This window comes from Papio anubis, chromosome 5 (assembly GCF_008728515.1).
Source record: "Papio anubis isolate 15944 chromosome 5, Panubis1.0, whole genome shotgun sequence".
In the NCBI taxonomy this organism is placed as follows: Eukaryota; Metazoa; Chordata; class Mammalia; order Primates; family Cercopithecidae; genus Papio; species Papio anubis.
Window position 1 is genome coordinate 432348 of NC_044980.1, and position 27796 is coordinate 460143.

Genomic DNA, 27796 nt, shown 5'->3' on the forward strand with positions numbered 1-27796 from the left:
GCCAGTGGGGACCCCCAGAGCTCACTGCAGAGCACAGGAGTAGGAGGTTGTAGAGACACTCTCAGGCCACCGAGAGCCCCTCCAGCACTCAGGGCCTCCCTGGGGCCCAGCCCAGCACCAAGCTCACAGCTCCAGCTGCTCACCGGCTCACTGGCCCCAAGCCCCCTCCCCTTCTTCCTAGCAAGGTGGCCGAAGGCTGTGGCTTGGTTTGCTCGTCTATGAAGTGGGGACAGCCACGGCCCCTCCCACAGGGCTGCCCTGGGAAGGAAAGTTCTCACAATAAGCCCTTAGCTGCCTCCTGGCAGGGAGCGAACACGCCCCTTGTGCTGAGCTTATTGTTAAAGAAAGAAAGAAACAGACGTCAAAAAGGAAAGAGTCCGGTGACAGGAGGGGATGTTTCGGGGGGAAGAAAAGTCATCGAATCTGGCCGGTCAAAAGCCAAGTTTCTTCCTCAAGAAAAGCAGAAGTTGCCTTCATTGTCATTCTCACCAGGCTGAGGCCGGCGCCAGCTCTCAGCCCCTGTCCCTGAACAGACCTGCTGCCAGGCGGAGGCTGCGCCCCAAAAGCCGGGCCCCTGAAGGTCTGGATGTTTCATTTCCGCTCTGCTCAGCGTCCCCTAGAGCCCAAATTCTATCCCAGGCCCAACCCTGTGCACATCACCCACCCTGCAAAATCCCAAGGGCAGCCGCACCTGGGACACAGATTCCTTAGTCTGAGAGAGGACACGCCCACCCCCAGCCCCAGGGCCTTGAAGGGCGTCCTCAGGTGCAGGAGGCACACGATAAATGCAGGGGTGACTGGGGGAGGGTTCCAGTGGGTGGCCACCCGGCCAGTGCTGGGTCAGCTGCCCGTCCCGTCATGGGACCCCTCAGGGCCAAGGCCGCCTCAGGAGGACTGGCCATAGGAACACGGCGAGGCCACATCCCCGGGCCACAGACAGCTGGCTTTGCTGACGTGGGGTGGGCAGCTGGCCACCACCCAGTGAGTGGGCAGAGGTCTCGGCCAGAGTGGACCTGGAATGGGGCTGGAAGAAGATTCTAAAAGCAGGGAGGGTACTGGAAGAAAATGAACTCTGCTTTGGGTCATCTGCAGACCCCAGGAAGCTCCTGCCGTGGCCTTGTGTGCACAGAAAGCTGGGAGCCTCCGTGTCCGCATAGTGAGGGCGCCCCGGCTGGATACGCCTTCTGGACAGTGGGGATGCAGGAGCCTCCCACTTGGCTTCTGTCGTGACTTGCTTCCTGGCTGCTCTTCAGTAGCCGGGCACATGTCCAGCACCCTCTGTCTCTGGGGACTGCACATCCTAGCCACAGCCTCACCCCAACCCCTCCCATAACTCCTCCCTTGGCTAGGGGCCAGCAACACAAGGCCGGGCTGCCTAGCTTAGCCTAAACGTGACCTCCATGGATGGGCAACAGCTGAGGCCCCGGAGCAGCTCCTCCTCCTGCAGGACCCCACTGGCCTGGCCCTGGTGAGGGTGATCCCAGACCTGGCTGAAGGTCAGCAGATGCCCGGCTCTGTGGCGGCCTCCCCCGGCAAGGGGCTGTGCCCTGCAGCTGCAGCTTTCCATAAGTAGCGCTGTCTCCACGGCACCCTCAACCCTGGGCCTTCGTCTCCAGGAAACGCCACTGAGCTAGCTGTTCACAAGGGGCAAATCGTGGACCAACAGACCACGCGGGAGTAGACAGCTGAATGGGACACTTTATTTCAGCAGGTGAAGTGGCGCCCGTGCAAACAAGGTGCAGAGCACCAAGGGGACGTTTCAGGGAGCGCCTGGGCCGGAGGACACAGTGGGTGTGCACCTGGCAGCCGGAGTTACAAAGTGAGTCTGTTGTCTCTCCCACCACAGAGCCTGCCCAGAGGGAGGTCCCAGCCCACAGAGCCAGGGAGCAGTCTCACGCCCTGCACCGTGGGCCATGGAACAGGCTCTGGGGATGGAGCTGGGCCACCTTCGCCTGGTCCTGGAAGTCAGGAACAAGAGCAGCATTCACGGAGGACAGGGCGTCCTGCAGAGAATTCCCCTGCAGTGAGTCATCTCATCCTTGAGCCGGTCCTAGGGAGGAGGCACCATTGTTCTCCCAACTTCCGAAGTGAGAGGCTGAGGCCCTGGGAGGATTCACCTCGGCAAGGGTGTGCAGGAGAAGTGCATCAGTCTGCTGTTGTCGGTAACACCGCATAACAAGTTGAGCTGCAGTTACTTATCCCCGCTCACTGTCGGAGCCAGCTGGTCTAGGCTTATCAGCCTTTCTGGGCTGGGCTCGGGGCTGAGGTTGGGCCCGGAACCTCTCCCCAGGTCTCTCACCTTCCAGGGTCCGGCAGCCTTACCTGGGGTGTGTTTCTTATGGTGACAGCAGAGGCCAAGCCCAGCCTGCTAGAAATCCATTATTGATCCACTATTGATCCAGAGCAGAGCGTGCCTGTGTCCTTCGGGGGTGGAGGGGGAAGGGACCAGGTGTTTGCTGAACAATAATTCAAGCACCCATCGTGATCTCGAGACAGAGGGAACGGAACCCAGCCCTCAGCGGCAGTGGTGAGGGCCACGGAGGCTCTGACCCAGGTCAGCCTCCTCTGCTGTGCTCCCAGCTCCTCCCAGACCTCACGGCACTCCCAGGCACCCCAGGAGGGGCCCCTCCCAGAGCTCTGCCCTGAGCAAGAGGATGCCTCCTAAGGAGCAGGGAGGCGGGTGCCACGCAGGAACCCCGGGAGCCATCCCTCTGTCAACATCCAGGGCTGAGAGGGCTACGAGCCCTGCCTGGGCTGCAGAGCGAGCCCCCCGGCCCCCAGGCAGCAGCGACCTCTGCACTCTGCACTCCTTCCCTGCCAGGCCCCTCACTGCCCACCAAAGTGGGGACGCAGGGGCACAGCAGGGGCCTTGATTCTTGGCCAAGGAGACCCCACCCCTGGCCAACGTGGGCCTGGTGGGTGACGCCTTCCCTGGGATGGGCCCTGAGGCCTCCTGATCTGCATCCTGGCCTCCTCAGGAGTAGCCACCGCTTCTCTCTTGATGACCAAAGAGCCACGTCTGCGGCAGAACTCAGGAAGAGACGAGCACTGAGACTCACTCAGGAGGAGCACTGAGACTCAGGAGGAGCACTGAGACTCACTCAGGAAGAGACGAGCACTGAGACTCACTCAGGAAGTGAAGAGCACTGAGACTCACCCAGGAGGAGCACAGAGACTCAGGAAGAGAAGAGCACTGAGACTCACCCAGGAGGAGCACGGAGACTCACTCAGGAAGAGAAGAGCACTGAGACTCACCCAGGAGGAGCACTGAGACTCACTCGGGAAGAGAAGAGCACTGAGACTCACTCAGGAGGAGCACTGAGACTCAAGATGTGGATCTTCCAGGAGCCACAGCCCAGACTGGCTCATCTCAGCATCTTATCGAATAGAACGTATTTCCATTTGTGTGCCTTTTAAAAACTAATAGACTTTGGCTGCGCTCACGCCTGTCATCCCAGCACTTTGGGAGGCCGAGGTAGGCAGATCACTTGAGGTCGGGAGTTCAAGACCAGCCTGACCAACATGGTGAAACCCCGTCTCTACTAAAAATACAAAAAGTAGCCAACCACGGTGGTGGGCACCTGTAATCCCAGCTACTCAGGAGGCTGAGGCAGGAGAATCGCTTGACTCTGGGAGGTGGAGGTTGCAGTGAGCCAAGATCGTGCCACTGCACTCCAGCCTGGGCTACAGAGTGAGACTACATCTCAAAAGCAAACAAACAAACAAACAACCTAATAGGCTTTAGAGCAGTTTCAGGACTGCTGAAAAATTAGTGGAAAGTACACAGTTCCCACATACCTTCTCCCCACCCCATGAACAAACTGATTATCACGCGACATCTGCTGGGGTTGACGAACCAGCACTGACGCGCTGTGATGAGCCCAAGTCCATCGACCCCTGCTGGGTTCACTGAGCTCTAATCTAACCTTTCACTCCCTTTTGAACCTGCCTGGCTAGCAGCCCCCAAGGCCACTGAGGGGGCACGACTAGGGCTGGGAGGCGCTGCCGGGGGAGGGAGGGGCAGTGGGAGAGGCCGGGCAGACTCTCCCCACCTGCTCCTGGGCACAGGCCGTGTCCTCCCTGCACCTGTCCCCTGTGTCTGCACAGGCACCTCCCGCACGGCCAGGCCTGGGCTGCAGATGTTCTCTGGGCCTTCCCTGGAACACCACAGCCAAGCTGGAAAATCTAGCAGAAAAAGGCGACTCAAGGCACAGACAGAACATTTCATCTGAAGGGGCTGGACCTCACCCCCATAGCACCAGCACACGCCAGGCGCCTGACGCCCTCTTTCTCCTGGGCCTGCACCAGGGGACGGACGCTGCATTCCTCACTGAGGCGACTCAGGTTCTTCTAAACTCTGGGGATGGCAGCCAGTGTCCTCCAGGTATGAGGGAGGAATCCAGGTATGAGGACATCTAGGAATTGTTGTCTGTGGGGGAGAGAGGGAGCTGGGGTTTTATCGCGTGCCCGGGAGCCTGTGAATATGGACAGATGAAGCCTCTGATGACTGGTGGTTTGTGCAAAATAATACAGGTGGGGAGGGGAGTGGATTAGGGGTGGAGCCGCGGGCGTTTGCTCAGGACGCCCCCCTCACACAGGTTCAGATACTGGGATGAGGCCCTGGGAAAGGAAACCGCCCAGGCTCCTTCCCGGGACCCCCGGCCGCACAGGCCTCCCTGGTTTCTGGAGCACTGGGCCTGATGCCCCCGCTACGTTTTCCTTCCAGTAGCCTCGATGTGGCCAGGAGTGGGCTTTCCTGCCTCTGTGTGATGAGTAGGCCTGGGCGCACGGCTGTCTCTGGCCCGTGGCACGTGACCGCAATGACCGTAGCCCATCCACACAGGGAACACCTCTGCGGGCTTCTGTGGGGGACCCGGATGTGCGTCTCCTGCAGCCTGGTGCCCTCAGCAGCAGCTCCAGGCCCTTTGCTGGCTGGGGTGGGGGTGAGGAGCCCTCGCTGACCGAAGGCAAGGCCGGGCTGCTCTGGGATGACCGTGAGATACGGTTCAGGAAGCTGGGGGGACCCGTGCCTGGAGCAGCTCCCCATCTGGGATGGGGGCGTCTGCTGTCTCCTCACCACACTTGCTCCTGTATCAACACAGTTTCACCTGTGGAGGGGACACATGGGAGGCCTCTCTCAGTGTCACCGGTTGGGAGCACAGGCAGAGAGAATGCGGGCAGGGACCGGGCCATGCCGTTGGCAGCGGAGCTTACAGGCAGGAGTCCACAGCCGGGCTGGCTGGCAGGCACCGGGATGGCAGGTGCAGGGGTCGTCCCGTCCCCACACTCCAATGCCCTCCGCCCAGCCTTCCCAGGAGGCCACCCTTGGAGGCCGTCGCCCCCACCCGGGAGAGAACCCTGGCATAGAGCAGAACCTGTGGACGCCTGTGGGGAGTATCAGGGACTGCTCCAGGAGCCAGAGAGGACCAGTATCACCCCTGACGGGCAGTGTGGCTGTGGCGCTCCCTGCCTGTTCTCCCACCACCCTTCAGCAGCTCCTCTCCAAAGTCAGCCCCTCCAGGGCCCCGTCACAGGGTGGGGGGAGGAGGCGTCCCATCGTCCAACGTCCGGTTCAGTAAATGGTGGGGAGAAAGGGTCAAAAACATCCTATCTCCTGCCTCTTGCCTCCACCCATCTCTCTCTGTCTCTCTCTGTCTCTCCCTCTCTCTGTCTCTGTCTTTCTGTCTCTATCACTTGCCCTGTCTCTTCTATCTCTCTGTCTGTTTTTCTCCCTCCCTCTCTCTGCCTCTCCCTTCTTCTCTCCGTCTCTCCCTCCCTCTCTGTCTCCATCTTTCTCTGTCTCTATCACTCTCCCTGTCTCTCTTCCTCCCTCTCTGTCTCTCTCTCTCTCCCTCTCTGTCTCTCTCTTTCTCTGTCTCTGTCTCTGCTCCCCACTGCACTCCCATCCCTCCTCACTCCCAAAGGCTCTCCCATTCCCTGGTCACCTACCTTCTTGAGGCTCCCCCAGGAAGGCCTCCAGGTCTGTGATGAGACCCCAGGGATGTGACAGCAGGTGGGAGTGAAGTTGTGGGAGCCCAGGTGCGGGTGACCCCTGGAGGTGATCCCTGGGTCCCTCTGACCTGACTGTGGAATGAAGGCCGGGGACTTGGGGAGGTGGGGGTTGCCTGCATGGGGCCTCTGACCTGGCTGCGGAATGAAGGTGGGGGTGCCTGCATGGGGCCAGACCACCCACCTGGCCCTCGCAGTCGGCCCCCCACAGAACTTGCATCGTAAGTGGCAAGTCTTACTGTTTGCAGATCAGACCTCAATTTTGCAAACTGACAATTGAAAAAATTAGGAGCTATAAATAGGTTGTTAGTCGAAGAGATTAAAGTTGTCATTACAGACAGTGGAAAACAATAACACCGAGAGGCCACGGCTATTTTCAGGCGAAACTGCATAAGCTTCACTGTTTTCTTTATTTAGCAAGATAAACAAAAAGCATGAAGGAGTACTCTGATCAAGACGGGAGGAAGAACCGTCTTGAAAGAAAGTGATAGAAGCAGAATTTAGGACCTGGAGAGGAGGATAAAGCAGGAACAGCGGTGAGCCTGTGCTCAACCTCCCCAGTGCACCTCTCCCCCGTCCTCAGCCCTTGTCCTCTCCCCATCCACTGCTCAACACGGAGAACTTACAGGAGCCAGACTGCATTTTTCTGTCTTTAATGTTTCATAAAAGAACCTGGATTCTTACATCCTTTCTCTCCTGTGGAGGCGTCAGATGATCAGAGCCGGTTGGGCCTCCTGTGTCTCCAGTCCTGTCTTCGGAAGACATTCACCACGGTCCTCCCGGGACACACGCAGCCACTGTCCACAGGAGGCCAAGGGGGCAGTGGCCGCAGTGAGCCCCGTCGCCCAGGCTGACTCAGCATGGCTAGAGGCTTCTAACGGGCTCCAGGACCTCCCAAATTTCTGGAGCAGCCTCCAGCCCAGGGACAGGGTGAGCAGAGGGTGTGGCTGAATGGCAGAGATTGGAGCATTTGGAAATGAAAGCTGGAGACAGGCTGCCCTTGGGGCAGGAGTCCGGAGGAGCTCTCACTTGAGGAACCTGAACAGGGGAGGCAGAAGGCGGGGAGGTGAGATAATCTGCGTTGTGGGACCTGCTTCCTCCTCAAGTCCATCCCAAGCTGCCTCTGGGTCTCAGGGGAGGCATCCAGGGTCGGCCTCATGGGGCAGGGCAAGAGGCAGCCTCCAACTTCCCGGCCGGCACAGTGCTTCCTGGAGACACCAGAACCACCCTCACGCGGGTCCAGGCCAGACACGCAGCTCCACCAGCAACACAGCCCTGGATATTACCCTGGAACTTCTAGGAAATTCCAAAACAAGAACAAAGGGGTGAAAAGAAAACAGAAGAAGTAAAAACAACCAAAAAGGAAAAGATATCATTACTTACAGGTTTAAAAAATTCCTTGCAGGCTGGGTTTGGTGGCTCACGCCTGTAATCCCAGCACTTTGGGAGGCCGAAATCACTTGAGGTCAGGAGTTCGAGACCAGCCTGGCCAACATGGCGAAACCCCTTCTCTACTAAAATACAAAAATTAGCCGGGCGTGGTGGTTCGCACCTGTAATCTCAGCTGCTCGGGAGGCTGAGGCAGGCGAATTGCTTGAACCTGGGAGTCGGAGGTTGCAGTGAACTGATATTGCACCACTGCACTCCAGCCTGGGTGACGGAGCAAGACTTAGTCTCCAAAACAAAACAAAACAAAAATTCCTTGCAAAATGCAAGAAGTTGAACTGGAAATGTATTTGAATAATAGGATTTAGAGTTCTGCGAGGTAGAAGATTACAAAAGAAACACACAAGAGCAAAAGGTGTTTGGTTCAGTTTTTACATGTCAGTCCAGTAGTGACAAGAATGTGAATACACACACATAAATTAATGGAAAAAATGTGAGGACCTAGGTGCAAAGATTTGACACCATAAAGATGTCAGTTCTCAGCAAATTTATTTATACATTTAGTGACTTTTCAACCAAATCAGAAATGTATTTGGGGAGAAACTTCCAAAATATTCAAAAGTTCATCTTGGAAAAAGGTGTGGGCAGGTAGGAACAGGTGTGAGAAGGTTGAGCAGGTGGGAACAGGTGTGGACAGATGTGAACAGGTGTGAGCCAGTGTGAGCAGGTGTGGGTGGGTGGCACAGGGATGAGTAGGTGTGAGCAGGCTGGAACAGGTGTGGACAAATGTGTGTAGGTGTGAGCCAGTGTTGGCAGGTGTGAGCAGATGAGAACAGGTGTGGGCAGGTGGCACAGGGATGAGTAGGTGTGAGCAGGCTGGAACAGGTGTGGACAGATGTGAGCCAGTGTGGGCAGGTGTGGGCAGGCATACATGCAGGTGCCATGAGTGGAGGTGGGGTGATGGTGAGAGGGTGTGTTGAAGAAAGGAGTTCTCATCCTCCCTGGTCTTTCCACCGGTGCTAGATGTGCCCTTGAGACCCAGCCTCTGGTGATTTGTCATCTACAGCACCACAAACACGGGTGGGGCACGTTTCTCAGCCTTCTGCACATGAAGGTGTGGCCGCAGGACTAAGTTCTGGCTAACAGAATAAGCAAAGGTGCTATGTGCACTCCTAGGCTGTACTCTGCAAAGGGGTGGCTAGCTACCTTTCCCGTGTCCTCACTCTACTGCTGGGATTCAGATGTGATGGCTGGACCAGCAGCAGCCACTGCAGATGACGAGGGTAGAGTATGACTGGAGGCAGCACAGCTGACCACTTGCTCCCTCTAAGTCACTGCCTGGATGTCACCTGAGGCCCTCCCCACACCCGGGAGCTCTTACCCTTGCCTCCCTCTAGAACATACACTTCACAGAGGCAGGGGTTCCCTTCTGTCATCTGCTGGGCCTGGCACAGGTCAGTGTTCATAAATATTTGTTGAATCTGTGAATACATATTGTAAAGTGCTCAATACTTCCACGCAGGGTGGTGGTAACAGCGTCATTAGAAGGGAGGAAAGAGCCAGTTGCAGAATTTGTGCAGCTACAGCGGTTGCAGGAATCCCCCTGAAGAGCAAGGGGACTCTCCCAAGACTTTCAGGGTCCGGGGCTCCCAGCGCCTCCGGAGCCAGGCTGGCCTCCGCCTTCCACCCTGGCTGCCCCGGGGGGCCTTTCTCCCCAGGTGGAAGTCCCAGGAGGAGGCCTCTGCCCCGCACGCTGAACCCTACTTGGCAAAGGGCTGGAGTTTGGGGATCGGGGAGGCGGAGGCCCCAGGTCAGGGCGCCCCTCCCCACAGACCCAAACGCCAGCGAGACCCCCACCCTCACCGGCCCCCTGGACCCGGCCCTCAGTGGGCGTCGCCAGAGACCCCAGGCTGCAGCGCTGCCGCCAGGGTGATCCTTGTTGGTTCCAGGCGGCGCAGAGCGAGGTCTGTTCCTCCCCTCGGGCTTCGGCACCGCGCGCTGACCCGACCGCTTGGCTGGGGCGTCTCCAAGGTCACGCAGCGAGACCCGAGGTCGCTCTTCGTTCTTCGGGGGCTGAGGCCGTGGTCGCCCCGCCGGCAGGGGACCGCCGCCAAGGTGTCAGCCCGGGTCCGCTCCGCCCTCCCGCCCAGTGCCCGCGCCGCGCGGCCCCATCCCAGGCGGTGCGCCCCGTCCCTCCCTCCCTCCCTCCCTCCCTCCGGGCCTCCCCCGCCCGCCCCGCCGGCCCCGCCCTCCCCGCGCTCAGGTCTCCGCTCCCCGCAGCCGTCGCGGACACCATGTCCCAGCGCTTCTTGGTGACCCCCGCGGCGGGGGATGCGGGGCCCCGGGCCGAGGAAGGCGGCAGCCAGCGCCCCATCCCGAGCCCCCGCTGGGCCCCCGACCCCGGCCTGGACCCCGCAGCCGCGCCCGAGCCGCCAAGCGAAGACCCGCTTCCCATCCTGCGCTACTGCCGCGAGCCCGGCCGCTACGGTAGGTGCGCGCAGGTGCCGAGTCCCCTCGAGGGGCGCAGGTGGGCGGCGGCGGCCTGGCGGGGCGGGGCGGGGAAGGTGAGGCTCCTGGTCAGCCGGGGGTCGGTCCCTGCCTCGCGTCCCCCCAGCCCAGCCGAGCTCTGGGACCTGGGCCAGTTCCCTGCGGGAGTCCCGCCCTGTCCGCGGCCTGCAGGTGACACCGAGTCGGGGCAGGGGCCAGGGAGGACGCCGTCCGCGGGGATGGACCGACAGGTCCCGGGGCGCCCTCTGAACTCGCTGTTCCCGCGGCTGCAGAGTCCATACCGGGTCACCTCGTGGGGAGGGAGAGGACCAGGCAGGAAAGGGGGCCCTGTTCCCGCCCAGGGCTGCCTCTCTCAGGACCACTGCGGGTCCCTGGGGCCTTGGGCGGGGCTGTGGTTTGATTGTTTATAGCGCAGCAGGGTCGCAGGGGTCTGGCCCAGAAGATCTGGGAAGCACTGGGGGCTCGTCCCTGCGGGGAGCAGAGCCGTGCGCTCCTGACCACTCACTGCACACACACGGGGGCCCCCGAAGCGGGCGGGGAGGGGGAAAGACAGAGGACCCAGAGCCAAGTCGGCTTCCAGTGGGCTGAGAAGGGCCCTGCCTCGGATCATGGAGTGTCCTGCCAGCCTTGGCCACACAGAGGCCACCAGGCCTGGACCCTGGCTTGGGCTTAAAGCTCATGGCCCTGAGGACAGATGTCCCTGAGCCGTCACTCTCGCGTGGGACCTGGGTGTCCCGAGGGTCCGTCTGTTGTTCCCGCCTGACAGGGCAGGGCTGAGCTGCTCTGAACACCTGTGGTTACTGCTATGTCTCACCCTGTGAGGGAGCTGGGGATGAGACAGGTCCCAGGCAGAAGGGCCTCCAATGGACCCTGGGGGATCCAGTTCAGCGTGTGGGGGCCGTGCGTGTCTGTGTCACTTGTTCATGCATGTCACACGTGTGACAGTCCATAGCGAGGGCAGGCTTTACACGCGATGGCCCAGAAGAGCGAGCATCTGAGGCTCCTCAACTGGTCGCTGAGCTGGCCTCCTGCAGCACTGCAGGGAACCATGTGAGTGTCCATGCCTGTGTGTTTGTGTGTCCGTATGTGTGTCTATGTGTGTGGTGTGTGGTATGTGTATATGTCTATGGGTGTGATGTGTGTATATGTGTGTATGGCATATGGGGTGTGTGTGTCTATATTATAACGTGTGGTGTGTGTCTGTGTCTAGGTGTGTGGTGCGTAGTACGTGTGTGTGTGTGTGTGTGTGTCTGTGTTGCAGACACCAGTTCTCCAGGACTGCATGCATTGGTACAGGGGTGTGTGGGAGCTGCCGTCTGTGTCTCAACTGGATTCAGCTCAGTGCCCTAGATAGGTTGTGGACACACACGTTTTGGAGACAAAGTTAGGGTTAGGGGTTAGAGATTAGGGATTCGGGGTTAGAGGTTAGGGTTAGGGTTAGAGGTTAGGGTTTGGGATTAGAGGTTAGAGGTTAGGGTTAGGGTTAGGGACACATGTGTGTGGAGACGAAGTGGACGGGGCACCTGCCCTTCTGGGTGGCAGCTGTGGCTCTCAGGTCCAGCCCTGTCCTTCTCCTGACTCCTGAGTCATTTCTTATATTCTAGGGTCATGCCCTGCAATGTCTGATATGGGATGCTCTGGTCTCCTCCCTAAAGGAAGACCTTGTCTTCAAACAGCTGCTGTGTGGCACTCCCCAGATGTGCACAAAGGTTTCTCTCTAATTCTGAAGTCAGCCTACTCACCAGGGTACATGTTCCTTTTGATTTTCTCTGTGGAGCCCAGCAACGGAGCTGGTGATTCTGCAGGTTGCCGGTTAGTGTGAACTAGAGCACCAAGTCAGGGCTGCAGGGTTCTCAGGCATCCTCAGGCCTCATTTGTTTTGGGGGAAATGGTTTGACAACGTGGCTTGTGGCAATAGGGGCTTCCCCATGGGCACTGCTCTTGGCGTGGGCTGTTCCTCGGCTCTGTAGTGCCAGGGCCACAGCACCCCAGGCATGGACAGGGTCCTGAGTCGGGCTGACCCTACTGGTCTCCTCCACGCCTCATTCCCCTTTCTAGGGAGCCTCGGCCTCTCCCCCTGGTGCCCAGCACACTGGCCCATGAACCCCCTAGAGGCCCCTGAGGAAAGCATGTGGGGGCAGGTGCAGGTCTGAACTCATCTGTCCTTCCTGCTTCGGGCTGTGAATGTTTGCACATTCATGTCGAAGTGGAGGGAGCTGTTGCCTTAATCTTGGATGGAGCAGGTGAGAGACCCTGTTTAGGCCTAGCATTCCCCCACCCACCTCATCTCCTCTTGGGGGCGGGTGCTCGGAGGCTGGGCTGGAAGGCCCAGGGACTGGGCAAGCCTGTCCCTTCTCCCACGTCAGCGCCCGGGGGTAGAGACCCTGTGCCCACGGCCGTGCGGTTGCCTGGCTGCCGTGGACAGCTGGGCTCCAGTCCTGTGGGGGTTGGAGGAGGATGGCTCCAGCCAATGATCAGCTGAATGATTTTGTGTCGTGCCCACTACATATGAACAGAAGACCTATTATTTAACACTGCCATTAAGACAATGTAAACTAAGTTTAAAAAAGCAAACAAAGATTTTATTGGCATGCCTTGGGCGCCACAGGAATTGCACGCCGGGCGGGCCATTTGTCCTGGGCTGACCTTCCCTTGCAGATGTGTGGCCCGGTGATCAGATGAACTTTCTAATCCTCCAGAGACAGCTCCTCTCTGCTCACAGGCCCCAGGGATAAGCTAGTAATCCCCGCAGGCCTCCCTCGTCTCTGTCATACCTCAGTTTTCAATGCAGGAATCCGGACCGACTTTGTACTCACTTGACTTTGCTGTGAATGGCTGGGGTGTGTCGGTGCTTAGGCAGTGTGTGATGGTGGGGTCTCCCTTCTCTAAGGGGGGATCTCCCTTCTCTAGCTTGGGGGGTCTGCCTTACTGGGGAGGTCTCCCTTCTCTAGGGGGTGGGTCCCGTCTGTCTGCCACGGGATGTAAACATGCCATTGGGATCCTTGCCCTGTACCAGCACCCCCCTCGGTCCTGCTGGGTGAGCCCGCAGGTGCAGGCAGGTCCCCCTCGGTCCTGCTGGGTGAGCCCGCAGGTGCAGGCAGGTCCGACAGGGGCTTTCCGTCTGTGTTTTTGCATCAAGGAGGGTGGTGTCACTTCCTGCTCAGCAGGGAGCAGCCTGTGGCTTCTACACCCAGTTGGTGGCCGGCCTCGGAGTCAGCCTTGCAGGCATGACTGACCCCTGCACACAGTGGCATCTTCTGTGGGCACAGGGGTGGGCGGCCGGGTGCGCAGGGCAGAGGAGAGATGAGCTGGGGAACCCCAGACAATCACACAGCCTCTTAGTCCCACGGGAGGTGGGATGGGATGGAGGTGATGGGGCCAGCCATGTCACAAAGCAGAGGAGACGGAAGGGGAGGTGAAGCGGGGTACATCAAGCAATGGCAGAGCCCCTTGGCCCCGTGGGAAGGCCCAGCTGGGCGGTGATAGGGCCATTTCACAGATGATTCCAGTGGCTCCAGACGGTGAACATGGCTGCACCCCTTCCCCAGTGAAGGGGTGCTGATGGCAGCCCCCGTGTAGCTCCCTTTGTGGGACAGTTTCAGTGGGGTCCCAGATCCAGCTATCAGGACATGGCAGGCTCCGTCACCTGGCGTGCCCCCAGACCTGGAAGGGATGAGGAAAGGTAGGTCCCCAGCCTGCAAGGAGAGCTGTGTGCAGGAAGCTGCCCAGAGGACAGGACGTTCAGGGAGGTTCAAGTGGCTCAAGGCCACAGCCAACGGGGAGCACAAGCTGTGCGCCCCTCACCACCCAACTCCTGCCTCCCCCCGGGCTGTGCTGAACCTGCTCTAGAGGATGGGGCAGGCTGGAACTCAGGGTCCCTCAGCCCGTTGGACCCTTCCTGTGGCACCGGTTGGCCCTTTCATCCCTGGCCCTGGGACACAGACCAGTTCTGAGTCCCTGATTAGAGGTTGGGCCTTTTGTTCCCTGCAGCTGTTGTTATGGCTGGTGGGGCCATCAGAGCCCTACAGACACTCATAATTATACCGGGAGGGTTGTGTGCGGCCCAGACCACTCTGGGAGGCTAAAGGAACCCTTCTCCAAGTGCTAGGGCTGGCATAGGCCGGGCCCCCTGCAGAGACTCCAGCTTGGCAAGGGCAGCCCACTGACATCTTCAATGAGATGTGTGCCGAGGCCGGGCTGAGGTTTCTTTGTGTGTCTGTGTGTCTCTGTGAGTGGATGTCTGCGTCTCTGTGGAGTGTATTGGGTTTTTGCCGCTTAAGGAGAAGGTGAAGAGTTCGTCGCCTGAGCCTTGGAAACTGCTCTGGCTGGGAAGCAGCACTCACAGTAGAAGGCGCCTTTGCAAGCCTGAGCTTTGTGAGCTGGGATCCCGGGGACCTGGAACAGGAGGAGGCTGAGACCTCTCCTTGGGTACTGCCCACGGGCCCAGACCCTGCCGGGCACAGCAGTGAGGGCTCTGGCCCCATCTCCGTCCAGCTCCCAAGGCCGCCCTCCCCATTCGGGCACCCCAGGAGAGCGGGCTGCCCCCTCGGCCATTGCCTTCTGTTGGGGGAAAGCCTCAGGAAAATCCCATGTCCTCAGCTGGCTCCATGCTCTCCTTGTCGGGAAAACCAGCAGCGCCGGGCTGCGTCTGCCTGCCCTCCTGGGCCGCTCAGAAACACGGTGTGCAGAGCCCAGGCGGAGGCCGCCAGCTCTGGTGTCTGAAAACCCGCCGGCCCCACTGGGCAGACTCTGTTTTCTTTTTGCTTAAATATTTCATGGAGCTCGGCCCTCGTGTTAATCCATGAGCTGCCTCTAGTTATCCGTGGAGGACAAGTTTGCGTTTTGTCACTTTGCTCTTAAAGAAGTCTCGACTTAGTGATTTTAATTTTGGCTTTAAAAGAAAATGCTTGAACACGTGTCCGTTCTTTCTGTTCTTTAGTGTTTAATTTGGCTTCTTTTTCCACTGGAGGGGGCGTGGGTTTTGAGACACCAGCTCCATGTATACACCAGAATTTTCTTTAAATAAAGACTTGGCCATCTGGAAGAGAGCCCGCAGCTCAGCTGCGTGGGGCACGAGCTGGGGTCCTCGTTGGGGTCCTCACTGTGGGCTGGGACTTTGGGCCTTGGTGCAGGGCCCCACCCAGGTGCCTCCTCTGTTCCTCTGGGTGAGGCCTGTGCCCTGGAAATGAGGGATGGGGTTAGGGGGCAGGTGTGTGTGCGTGGATGTCGGCTCCTGCGTGGCTCTGTCTGGATGGGGGAGGGGCAGAGAAAACTACAAGCACAGACCAAAAACAATCCAAAAAAAATGCAAACACACATCAGAGGACACACACAGAGCGGAACAGCTCCCGGGACGGGAGACAGCGTTTGCAAAGCATAGAGCTGATGAGGGGTTCATACCCAGAGGATGCTAAGAACTCCTACAACTCAACAGCAACAACAGACAAATACACCCTTGTAAAAATGGGAAAAGGGCTTGAATAGCTATTTCTCTTTTTTTATTGTTATTGTTTTTTTATTTGAGATGGAGTTTCGCTCTCGTTGCCCAGGCTGGAGTGCAATGGCACGATCTTGGCTCACCACAACCTCCGCCTCCCAGATTCAAGCAATTCTCCTGCCTCGGCCTCCTGAGTAGCTGGAATTGCAGGCATGCACCACCATGCCCAGCTAATTTTTTGTATTGTGAGTAGAGATGGGGTTTCACCACGTTGGCCAGGCTGGTCTCAAACTCCTGACATTAGGTGATCCACCCGCCTTGGCCTCCCAAAGTGCTGGGATTACAGATGTGAACCACTGTGCCCGGCTTGAATAGCCATTTCTCCAAAAAGATATACAAATGATCAATAAGCACATGGAGAGATGCTTCACATCCTTATCACCCTAATCACTAGAGAAATGCAAATCAAAACCAATAGTTGTGAAGACACCACTTCACAACTATTTGAATGTCTCTTATTTTTATTTTTATTTATTTATTTGTTTTTGAGAGGGAGTTTTTCTCTGTTGCCAGGCTGGAGTGCAGTGGCACCATCTCAGCTCACTACAACCTCCACCTCCCGGGTTCAAGTGATTCTCCTGCCTCAGCCTCCCGAGAAGCTGGCATTACAGGCACCTGTCACCATGCCTGGCTAATTTTTGTATTTTTAGTAGAGATGGGGTTTCGCCATGTTGGCCAGGCTGGCCTCGAACTCCTGACCTCAAGTGATCTGCCCACCTCAGCCTCCCAAAGTGCTGGGATGACAGGTGTGGGCCGCTGCACCCAACCAGGCTCTTATTTTTAGAATGGAAAATACCATGTTGGTGAGGATGTTACAAGTGGGGACCCTTGTGTGGTGCTCATGAGAATGTAAAGTGGCATGGCTGGAAAACAGATGTCAGAAGTTCATACAGTAGCATCGTAGCATCATAGGATCCACAGTCCTCTTCTGGGTGTAGCATCATAGGATCCACAGTCCCCCTTCTGGGTGCAGCCACCACAGGGTAATCCCACAGTCCCCCGGGTGTGGCACGTAGATCCACAGTCCCCCCGGGTGTGGGCACTGCAGAACCACCAGTCCCCCTTCTGGGTGTAGAATGAGGGATCCATAGTCCTTCTGGGTGTGTAGGAATTAGTAGGGATCCAAGAAGCCCCCTTCTGGGTGTGGGCGCTGTGGGATCCAAGAACTTCTCTGTGGTAATTAGGATCCATAGTCCTCCTCTGGGTGTGGTAATTCATGATCCACAGTCCTCTCTGGGTGTGGTAGTACTCAGTGGGACCCATAGTCTCCTGCTTGGTAAAAGTGTGTGTAATTATAAGATCCACAGTCCTCTTCTCTCTGTACTGTGAGGATCCACAGTCCCCCTTCTGGGTAGTATCATAGGGATCCTGTAATAGTCTCCCTTTCTGGGTGTGGGGCCTGGGATCCCAAGCCAGTCCCCCTCTGGGTGTAGTACTCAGGATTCCACAGTCCCCCTTCTGGGTGTAGCATCGTAGGATCCACAGTCCCCCTTCTGGGTGTAGTATCATGGGATCCACAGTCCCCCTCCCTGGGTGGGTATCATGGGGATCCAAACTCCCTCTCCTGGGTGTGGTATCAATGGGATCCAGTCCCTCCTGGGTGTGTAATTACAGGACCCAGTCCCTGCCCCCAAAGGCACGGATCCACAGTCCCTCCAAGTGTGGTAATCACAGATCCACAGTCCCTCCCGCATCATATCCCGCCCAGTCCCCCCTGTGGGTATGGTAATTAAGTGGATCCACAGTCCTCTCTCCCCTGTGGTGTAATTATGGATCTCATAGTCCCCCTCGGGTGTGGTATCATGGGGATCACAGTCCCTCCTGGGTGTAGTGTATCACAGGATCCACAGTCCCCCCTGTATCACAGGATCTCAAGTAGTCCCCCCTGGGTGTGGTATCATGGATCCAGTCCCTCCCTGGGTGTGGGTATCAGGATCCAGTCCCCCCTGTGGGTGTGGGTATCATGGGATCCATAGTCCCTCCCTGGGTGTGGTGCATCACAGGATCCACAGTCCCCCTCCCCTGTGTAGTATCACAGGATCCTAATAGTCCCCCTGTGGGTGTGTGGGTACTGCTGGGATCCACAGTCCCCCTCCTGGGGTGTGGTATCATTAGGGATCTTACAGTCCCCCTGTGGGTGTGGGTATCATGGGATCCAGCAGTCCCCCCTCCCCTGGGGTGTAGTAATTATGGGATCCTACAGTCCCCTGGGTGTAGTATCACAGGATCCAGCCCTCTCGTGTGGTATCACTAGGATCCATAGTCCCCCTCTCCCTGGGTGTGGTAATTACCAGGATCCACAGTCCCCTGTTCCCCCTGGGTGTGGTAATTAAAGTGGGATCCAGTCCCCCTCCTGGGTGTAGTGGATTCACAGGGATCCTTGGCAGTCCCCCTCCCCAAGTGTAGTAATTAAGGATCCCACTAGTCCCCTGGGTGTGGTATCATGCTGGGACCCATAGTCCCCTGTGGGTGTGGTATCACAGGATCCACAGTCCCCCTGTGGGTGTGTGGTGCATCATCGGGATCCAGTCCCCCCTGTGGTAATTACCAGGGATCCACAGTCCCCCTCCCAAGTGTAGTAATGTTATGGATCTTACAGTCCCCCTCCGGGTGTAGTATCACAGGATCCACAGTCCCCAAGTGTGTGGGTATCAGGGGATCCGCCCAGTCCCCCTCCTGGGTGTGGTAATACAGGATCCACAGTCCCCTGTGGGTGGTGGGTATCATGGGATCCAACCCCCTCCCAAGTGTAGTAACAGGATCCACAGTCCCCCTCCCCCTGGGTGTAGTATCACAGGATCCACAGTCCCCCCCTCGTAAGTGTGGTATCAGCTGTGGATCCCAGTCCCTCCCTGGGTGTGGTATCACAGGATCCACAGTCCCTCCCGTGGCATCATGATCCACAGTCCTCCCGGGTGTAGCATCACGGGATCCACAGTCCCCCTCCCAAGTGTGGTATCACGGGATCCACAGTCCCTCCCGGGTGTGGTAACACAGACTCACAGTCCTCCCGGGTGTGGCACACAGGATCCACAAGTCCCTGGGTGTGGTATCACAGGATCTACAGTCCCCTCTGGGGTGTGTGGTATCAAGAGGGATCCTATAGTCCCTGTTCTCTGTGTGTGGTATCACAGGGATCCACATAGTCCCCCTCCCCTGGGTGTGGTATCACAGGATCCACAGTCCCCCTCCTGTGTGGTGACACAGGATCTTGCTAGTCCCCTGGGTGTGGGTATCGATCCACAGTCCCCCTGGGTGTGGGTATCACAGGATCCACAGTCCCCTCTGGGTGTGGTATCAGCTATGTGGATCCTACAGTCCCCCTCCCTGGGTGTGGTATCATGGGATCCAAGCAGTCCTCCTGGGTGTGGTAATTGCGGATCCTAAGCAGTCCCCTCCTGGGTGTGGGTGGCTCACAGGATCCCACAGTCCCCCTCCTGGGTGGGGTAATGCAGGGATCTTGGCAGTCCCCCCTCCCGGGTACTACAGGGGATCCCAGTCCCCCTCCCAAAAGGGTATCACAGGACCCAGTCCCCCTCCCTGTGTGGTATCACAGGATCCACCAGTCCCTTGGGTTCTGTGGTATCACAGGATCCACAGTCCCTCTCTCCCTGTGGTATCACAGGATCCTATAGTCCTCCCTGGGTGTGGTATCACAGGATCCACCAGTCCTCCTGTGGCATCACAGGATCCACAGTCCCCCTCCCCTGGGTGTGGGCAGGTATCACAGGATCCACAGTCCCTGCTCCTGGGTGTGGGTACTCCACAGGATCCAGTCCCCCTGTGGGTGTGTACTCATGGGATCCAGTCCCCCTGTGGTATCACAGGATCCACAGTCCCCCTGCAAGTGGGTACTCAGTGGGATCCAGCAGTCCTCCTGGGGTGTATCACAGGATCCCACAGTCCCCCCTCTGGGTGTAGTATCACAGGGACCCAATAGTCCCCTGTGGGTGTGGGTAATTACTGGATCCAGTCCTCTCCTGGGTGTGGTGGGTCAGCTTAGGATCCATAGTCCCCCTGGGTGTGGTGGCTCATGGATCCCACAGTCCTCCCTGCAAAGTGCATCACAGGATCCATGTCCCCCCTCCTGGGTGTAGTATCACAGGATCCACAGTCCTCGTGGGTGGTAATCTAGGATCCACAGTCCCTCCTGCGTGGGTATCACAGGATCCACAGTCCCTGTTCTGGGTGTGGTATCATGGGGATCCACAGTCCCTCCCGGGTGTAGTATCACAGGATCCACAGTCCCTCCAAGTGTAGTATCATAGGATCCACAGTCCCCCTTCTGGGTGTGGTATCATGGGATCCACAGTCCCCCTCCTGGGTGTGGTATCACAGGATCCACAGCCCCTGGGTGTAAAATGCGGGATCCACAGTCCCCCCCGGGTGTGCATCACAGGATCCACAGTCCTCCCAAGTGCAGTATCACAGGATTCACAGTCCTCCTGGGTGTAGTATCACAGGGATCCACAGTCCCCCTCGTGGGTGTGGCATCATGGGATCCACAGTCCCTCCTGGGTGCAACACAGGAATCCAGCCCCTGTGGGTGCACCACGGATCCATAGCCCCTCCCTGGGTGTAGTATCACAGGATCCAAGTAGCCCCTCTCCCTGGGTGTAGTATCACAGGATTCAGTCTCTCGGGTGGGTATCAAGCTATGGATCCAGTCCTCTCTGGGTGTATCACAGGATCCAGCCAGTCCCTCCTCACAGTATCAATGGATCCACAGTCCTCTCCTGGGTGTGGTATCACAGGATCCAGCAGTCCCCTCCCTGGGTGTGGTATCAGCAGATCTACAGTCCCCTCCCCAAGTGGGTATCAGCAGGGATCCTGCAGTCCCCCCTCCTGGGCAGATCTGCTAGTCCCCCCTCCTGGGTGTGGGTACCAAGCCAGGATCCACAGTCCCCTGGGTTCCCTGTGGTATCACAGGATCCCACAGTCCCCCCTGGGTGTGGTGTACTCACAGGATCCACAGTCCCCCCTCCTGTGGTAATACAGGATCCACAGTCCCTCTCCTGTGGGTATCACAGGATCCTAAGCAGTCCCCCTCCCCTGGGTGGTGGTAATTAGCCAGGATCCACAGTCCTCCTGGGTGTGTGGTAATGGATCCAAACTCCCCTCCTGGGTGTGGTATCACAGGATCCACAGTCCCCTGGTTCTGGGTGTGGGTATCACAGGATCCAGCCTCCTGGGTGTGGTATCACAGGATCCACAGTCCCCCTCCTGGGTGTGGTATCACAGGATCCACAGTCCCTGTTCTGGGTGTAGGGGCTCAGAGAGACATTGCACACCCATGTTCCTGGCAGCATCATTCACGATAGGCACAGGCGGAAGCTACCCAGGTGTCTGTGGATGGATGAACGGATTTGTAAAATGTGACGTGTACTTTTAAACAAAAATTATAGGCAGATGTCATTTTGAATGGAGCTCCTACACCAGGCCCCAACACATCGCTCCATTTTGGTTTGGCCTAAATGCTAAATGGCGTCATCAAACTGAACCTTTAAGGAAGTAGATAGATCCCAAAGCTGACCAGTTTTCCCTGAAAACAAGAGACTCCAGTCTGCCCGGTCAGTGTACTAAGGAAGTCCCGCTGCTTTAACCCTTACAACAAGGAACCTGAGAGAACCCAATGTCAACTGTCAGCCTTTCTCCTGCTCCGTGTCCCTGCACCCGCTTTACAAAACCCACTGTTGGTCATTGCCCAGGGGGAGCTCTCATTCCTCGATTGAGGTTGCCCTATTCGTGAATCGAGAATAAAAGCCAATTTGATCTACAGCTAAATTTGTTATAATTTTGTATAACATTTTAATACTACATGTAGTGGAATATTATTTAGCCTTAAAAATTATCAACAAAAAAATCTAAAGTCTGTAAAATATTTAAAGAGGTTTATTCTGAGCCAATGTGAGTGACCATGGCCCAGAAAACAGCTTCAGGAGGGCCTGAGAACCTGTGCCTGAGGCGGTTACAGTTTGGTTTTACACATTTCAGGGAGAGAGAAGTTACAGGCAAAGCCAGGCCAGGTGTAATTCCAGCTCTTTGGGAGGCTGAGGCAGGGGGATTTTTTCCCTACAGGAGTTCGAGACCACCCTGGGCAACACAGCAAGATCCTGTCTCTACAAAAAATTTTCTAAAAATTAGCCAGGTGTGAGGCTGGGCGCGGTGGCTCAAGCCTGTAATCCCAGCACTTTGGGAGGCCGAGATGGGTGGATCACGAGGTCAGGAGATCGAGACCATCCTGGCTAACACGTTGAAACCCCGTCTCTACTAAAAAAAAAATACAAAAAACTAGCCGGGCGACGTGGCGGGCGCCTGTAGTCCCAGCTACTCCGGAGGCTGAGGTAGGAGAATGGTGTAAGCTCGGGAGGCGGAGCTTGCAGTGAGCTGAGATCCGGCCACTGCACTCCAGCCTGGGCGACAGAGAGAGACTCTGTCTCAATAAAATAAAATAAAATAAAATAAAAATAAAATAAAAATTAGCCAGGTGTGGTGGTGCGGACCCACGGTGCCACCTGCTTGGGAAGCTGAGGCTTGAGTCTGGGAGGTGAAGGCCGCAATGATCTGTGACTGCGACACTACTGTCAGCCTGGGTGACAGAGCCAGACCCTGTCTCAAAAAAGTAATTAATTAATTTAATTAAAGAAGTTACAGGCAAAGACATAAATCAGTACATGGAAGGTATACATTGATTCGGTGGGAAATGAGGGACATCTTGAAGGGGAGCAGGGGGATTTAGACGTTTTCTGATCGGCATTTGGTTGAAAGAGTTAAGCTGAAGACGTGAAGGCTTGCAGTGGGTGGAAATAAACGCTTGGGTTCAGCTGAGGGACTGTGGAGGTCAAGGTGCTGGTGACGTAGAAGCCTCCAGGAGGCGCCCCAGAGAGGACAGAGGGCAGGCAGGGCCTTCACATGTGTGGGGACTCCTAGTGGGTCTCTCCCGGGTGTGGGACCCACGGCGGGCCTCTCAGGGTGGGGGACCCTCGGCGGGCCTCTCAGGGCGTGGGACCTGGGTCTCTCTGGGCATGGGACTCTCGGCGGGCCTCTCAGGGTGTGGGACCCTCGACGGGCCTCTCAGGGTGGGGGACCCTCGGCGGGCCTCTCAGGGCGTGGGACCTGGGTCTCTCTGGGCATGGGACTCTCGGCAGGTCTCTCAGGGTGTGGGACCCTCGGCGGGTCTCTCAGGGCGTGGGACCCTTGGCGGGCCTCTCAGGGCGTGGGACCTGGGTCTCTCTGGGCATAGGACCCTCGGTGGGCCTCTCCGGGTATTGGACCCTCGGTGGGCCTCTCAGGGCATGGGACCCTCGGTGGGTCTCTCCCGGGTGTGGGACCCTCGGCGGGTCTGGATTTGGGGTCTTACCGCCACAGAGTCTGTTCTGCTGTCTTCGGATCTGTATTTTGGAGTTAGTGTCGGTCAGCTGCACCTCAGCTCCTACAGGTGTGGGGGAGGCGGCCGTGACGAGGCGAGTCCCTCCTCCCTCGTATCACGGCGGGAATTTAGTTTTTCCAGTTGCCCTGGATCCCCTTGTCCAAGAGGGGTGCTCTGTTCACTAGGCTGGGGGATTTTGTTTTTAGTTTACGAAAGAAAGGAAATTCAGACCCACACTCCCACGTGGATGGAGGCTGAGGACATTGTGTGAATGCGAAAGTCTGTGAAATATTTGAAGAGAGAGATTCTGAACCACATAGAGTGACCGTGCAGTGACAGCCTCAGGAGGTGGGAGGTGCAGCTGGGCCTTAGACATTTCGGGGGACATGAGACATCCATCAAATACGTTTAAGATATACATTGGTCAGGTCCAGAAAGGCGGGACAGCTCCAAGTGGGGCTTCCAGGTCAGAGGTCGATTTAAAAATGTTCTGATTGGCAATTGGTTGGAAGTTATTATCAGTAGAAAGGAATGGCAGGGTTAGGATAAGGGGTTGTGGAGACCAAGGTTTCATCAGGCACATGAAGCCTCCAGGTAGCAGGCTCCAGAGAGAAGAGATTGTATGGTAAGCGTTTCTCACCAGACTTAAGGTCTGTGTTGGTGTTAGTGCTGGTCGGCTTTTCCTAAATTCCGAAAGGGAGGAGGGCAGCATGAGGCATGGCCGACGACCGCTTCCCATCGTGGCCTGAACCAGTCTTTCAGGTTAAGGTTGGGGTGTCCTGGCCCAGAAGAGGGGTCCCTTCAGATGGTTGGGGAAGAGCCTTAGAATTTTATTTTTGGTTTATACCACAGAGGTGGCTTTGAACACCTCTCGGCAGGCCACCACTGCTCCCACCCCCATGCAGGCACCCCAGCCTTCATTCCACGGCCAGGTCAGAGGGACCCAGGCCTGGCGGTCCATGGTCACCAGCCTGGGCGGTCACCCTCAAGGGTCACCAGCATCTGGGCTCTCACAACTTCACTGCATAAGCCCACCTGCTGGCAGATCCCTGGGGCCTGGAGACCCTCCCCGAGGAGCCTCAAGAAGGTGGGTGAACAGGGAATGGCCCCTCCTGCTGGGGGTGGGTTCCAGGAAGAGCCTCTGGGAGTGAGGAGGGATGGGACAGCCAGACACAGAAAGGTCAATCCTGAAGGATAACACTTGCAGGCAGAGCCTGGAGTTGTCAAATTCTGGGAGATGGAGGCAGAACGGGGGTGCCAGGGGCTGGGGGAGGGGCATGGGAGTCAGTTTAATGGGTGCACAGCTGCAGCTTTGCAAGAGGAAGTTCTGGAGAAGGATGGCAGCGATGACTTTACAGCATTGTGACTGCATTTAATGCCACTGAACTGCTCACCCAAAAATGGTTAAAATGGTAAAATGTTATGTGTGTTTTATCACAATACAAAAAATAGCAAAAAGAAAATGCAAGCAGAAAGTAGGGGCCTAGAGATAAACTAAATCCTCCCCCACCCCCAGCCCCTTCCTTCTGCAGAGGACAGAGGCGCCTGATCCTGGCCTCTAGTTTTCTGAGAGGAGGCCAGTTTGATTAAATCGATTCACACCTAGGCAGGTTCTCCGGGGAGGGGGTCTTGTTTAATCTAAATTACTCTCTGCAGGGTGCTATTTCAGGCCTCTTGGAAGAGATATTTTTGTCCAGGGACCTTCCTGTTTCAAATAACATCCTTTGTGAGCCCTTCCTGACTGGTCCTGGAAAGGTCAGTGAAGGGGCTGGCAGCCTCTGATTTCCTGTGGGCAGATTCCAGGAAGGGGCAGCGAGCCTGGCCCCTAGGCAGCCTGCAGCCTCCGATGGCTCCTCGGTGCTCCGAGAGCACGCACCTGGCCGCAGTTACCCCGCTGGGCACTCAGGGCTTCTGCAGGGGCACCTCGGCTGGGAATTAGGGGGAGGGTTGACCACCCCAGCAGCTGTGTCCCCACAGAGGAGGGGTCTGCAGAACCGGCCGTCATTTGCTGCACAGGCCATGTGATGGACGTGGGTCCTCGCTGGTCTTCCAGGCCCATTGGCAGCAGCCCCTGCCTGGCCCTTGCAGCCACTCACTGTCCTCTCTCCAGAGACCCCACACCCAAGTGTGAGGGCCGAGTTCTCGGCGTAGGTTCCCTTTGAAGAAGGGGTGATCCCTGGGCCCCCAGTGGCCTCCAGCTGCTGTCCCACGCGGGCTCTCTCCAGCCCTCCAGGCCTATCCTGGCCTTGCCGGCAGAATGTGCTCCTTCTCCAGCCCCTGCCCGGTCAGTCCAGTGGTGCCGGCTGCTGCTGCACCTTCCTCCCTGGGATGCAGCAAACTTCACATTTTGCCTCAGGACGTTCCAAGTCAGCCGTGGGAAACTGAACACTGGTTTAAAGACACATTGGTATCATCCCTGCTTTCTGCCACTCAGAGGCCTGTGTATGCACGGCCAGGATGGCAGCAGCACCTGTTTACTCAGATGGGCATTTCAGCAGAGCTGGAACTCAGACACGCACCTGGTTCCAGTCTTTGCTTCCTTGCCTATAATTTTCTCACACGTCCCCACCACAGCCTGGTGATCTGTCTGTCTGGATGCAGGTGTTAATGGAAAAATATCTGTACTCAATTGTAAAGTATGATGTGGTCTGCTGGTTTGAGGGGTCATTTTCAAGGCAGGTGCCCACCGGGCTGCCTGCCTCATCATCTCACCATCACCCAGCATGACCTTACCATGCCCTCCACCCAGCGTGACCCAGAGCTGAGGGCTCCTCCCATTCCACAGTTGAATTCCTGTCCCCAAACTGTCATGATGATGCTGGGACCAAAACAGGTGGGTGGGGGCGGTAGCGGCGGCCTGGGGGCGACTGTTTTAAAGTTGGGGTGAAAACCCTGACTCTCCCGGATCTCGCTCAAAGGGGCTACTCCTTGTCGGAGCTGCCCTGAGCACCCTGGCAGTGCAAGGCCCTGGCATGGAGCCCGGGACGTGGGACCCTGCCTTGTGGGAGCTTGGGCACAGAGTAAGCCCCAGACACCGTCCTCTCCCACCACCCAGTGCTGCGTAGGCCAACTTCCCCTCCCCGAGGTTGGCAGGTGCGTCCAGGTCTCCTCCCCGAGGTTGGCAGGTGTGTCCAGGTCCCCTCCCCGAGGTTGATGGGTGCGTCCAGGTCCCCTCCCCGAGGTTGGCAGGTGTGTCCAGGTCCCTTCTCTGATGTTGGCGGGTGAGACCCTCCCTGCAGGGCTCTTCCCCCCCTGCCCATTTCTTAACTCTGGGCTGCAATCTTAGAACACGCTGGTGACAGCCGCCCATCTAGCCAGGGGCAGGAGGGCAGGGTGCCCAGTACCAGGGTGCCCAGGAGGCCAGGGTGCCCAGCACTCTGCCCGAGCATGTCTACTGGCCCCGGTGCAGCTGCAGGTTTGCCTGTTGGTACTGAGGAAGGTGCTTGAAGAGGGGGCCGGGCAGGGTCACATGCCTGAAGCTCAGCAGCGGGTGCCGGCGCTCTGGGTGGAGAAGCAGCACCAGGACACAGGGAGAACCCTGGAAAGGCCCACAGAGGCGCACGCAGGACACAGACAGGTGCCGACTGAGTCGTGCCCCTGAAATTCGCAGCTGAAGCCCCAGCTCCCACAGGACTGTATCTGGAGCTAGGATCTTTAGGGAGGGATTTAAGGTTAAATGAGGTTGTAAGGAGGGCCCTGACCCAATAGAATGATAGGACGTGTCCGTGTAAGAAGAGAAAGCGACGCCAGGGATGCGTGTGTGCAGAGGAGCGGCGGTGGGAGGACACGGGAGAAGCCGCCGTCTGCGGGCCACAAAGAGGCCTCAGGAGAAGCCGCCCATCGGCCCCTTGGTCTTGGACTTCCAGCCCCCAGGCTGCGAGGGAATAGTTTCTGGTGTTGAAGCCCCCGCCCGAGGCACTTCGTTATAATCGCTGGAGCCAGCGAGGCCGGCCTTACACTTGCCCCTTACCCGAGAGGACTGGCACCAGCGCTGCGGGAGGTGGTGGGATGTCGGGAAGCTTGGGTCTTGGGAAATGCCACCTTCCGTGGGCAATCCTTGAGCTGCAGCTTCTGACCCTGCGGATGGAGGGGCGTGCTGCCCGTGAGGCTGTGCTGGGGCCCTCAGGGACGGAAGGCTCTGGGTCACAGATGGAGCCGTAAGCTCTGTGGTGCCTGGCATGGGAACAAGCCTTCTTTGACCGCCTCTTGGTCCCTGTTACCGTGAATACCAGGGCCCAGGGCCCAGCGCCCTCCCGGGGTGGAGAATGGGCCAGGAAAGTCCATTTCTTCTTCTGCTGACCTACTCCTCCTTACCTCCCCTGAGTTCTGAGCACGTTGCCCAAAGAACAGGGGCTCTGAGTGAGTTTGGGATGTGGAGGGGAGGGGCACATATGGGGAGGCAGCTGATGGCCACCGGTATTCTAGGGGGAAGATGTGGGGAGGGCCGTGAGCAGCTCCTGCCCGGAGTTCTGGGCAGCGGTTCAGCAAGAGGGGAGAGGGACAGAGAGAGACACAGAGACAGAGACAGAGAGAGACACAGAGACAGAGACAGACACAGAGACAGAGAGAGACACAGAGGCAGAGACAGAGAGACAGAGACAGAGAGAGACACAGAGACAGAGAGAGACACAGAGGCAGAGACAGAGAGACAGAGACAGAGAGAGACACAGAGACAGAGACAGAGACAGAGACAGAGAGACACAGAGACAGAGACAGAGAGACAGGGAGACAGAGACAGTGAGAGAGAGACACAGAGACAGAGACAGAAAGATAGGGAGACAGAGACAGCCAGACAGAGACAGGAAGAGAGAGACAGAGACACAGAGACAGAAAAACAGAGAGAGAGAGAGAGACAGATGGACAGAGACAGAGACAGAAAGAGAGAGACACACACAGAGAAGCAGAGAACGGGGAAGAGAGGGGAGAGGAGAGAAGGGGGAAGGGAAAGGAGAGAGGATGGAGAGGAGAGGGGAGAGGAGGGAGAGAAGAGGGGAGAGGGGAGGGGAGGGGGGAGGGGGAGAGGCGAG

At 57.5% G+C, this 27796-nt stretch overlaps 1 long non-coding RNA gene across 2 annotated transcripts; it reads right to left on the reverse strand.

The window, feature by feature from the left end:
• Nucleotides 1-22146: 22146 nt before the first annotated feature.
• LOC108586222 lies at nt 22147-26806 on the reverse strand. 2 transcript variants are annotated; one of them, XR_004183619.1, is made up of 3 exons: nt 26740-26806; nt 22761-22832; nt 22147-22232 (listed from the first exon to the last, which is right to left on the reverse strand). It is a non-coding gene; the product is annotated as an uncharacterized LOC108586222 (long non-coding RNA). The 2 variants fall into 2 exon arrangements; XR_004183620.1 differs by lacking the exon at nt 26740-26806 and adding an exon at nt 23410-23447.
• Nucleotides 26807-27796: the final 990 nt, after the last annotated feature.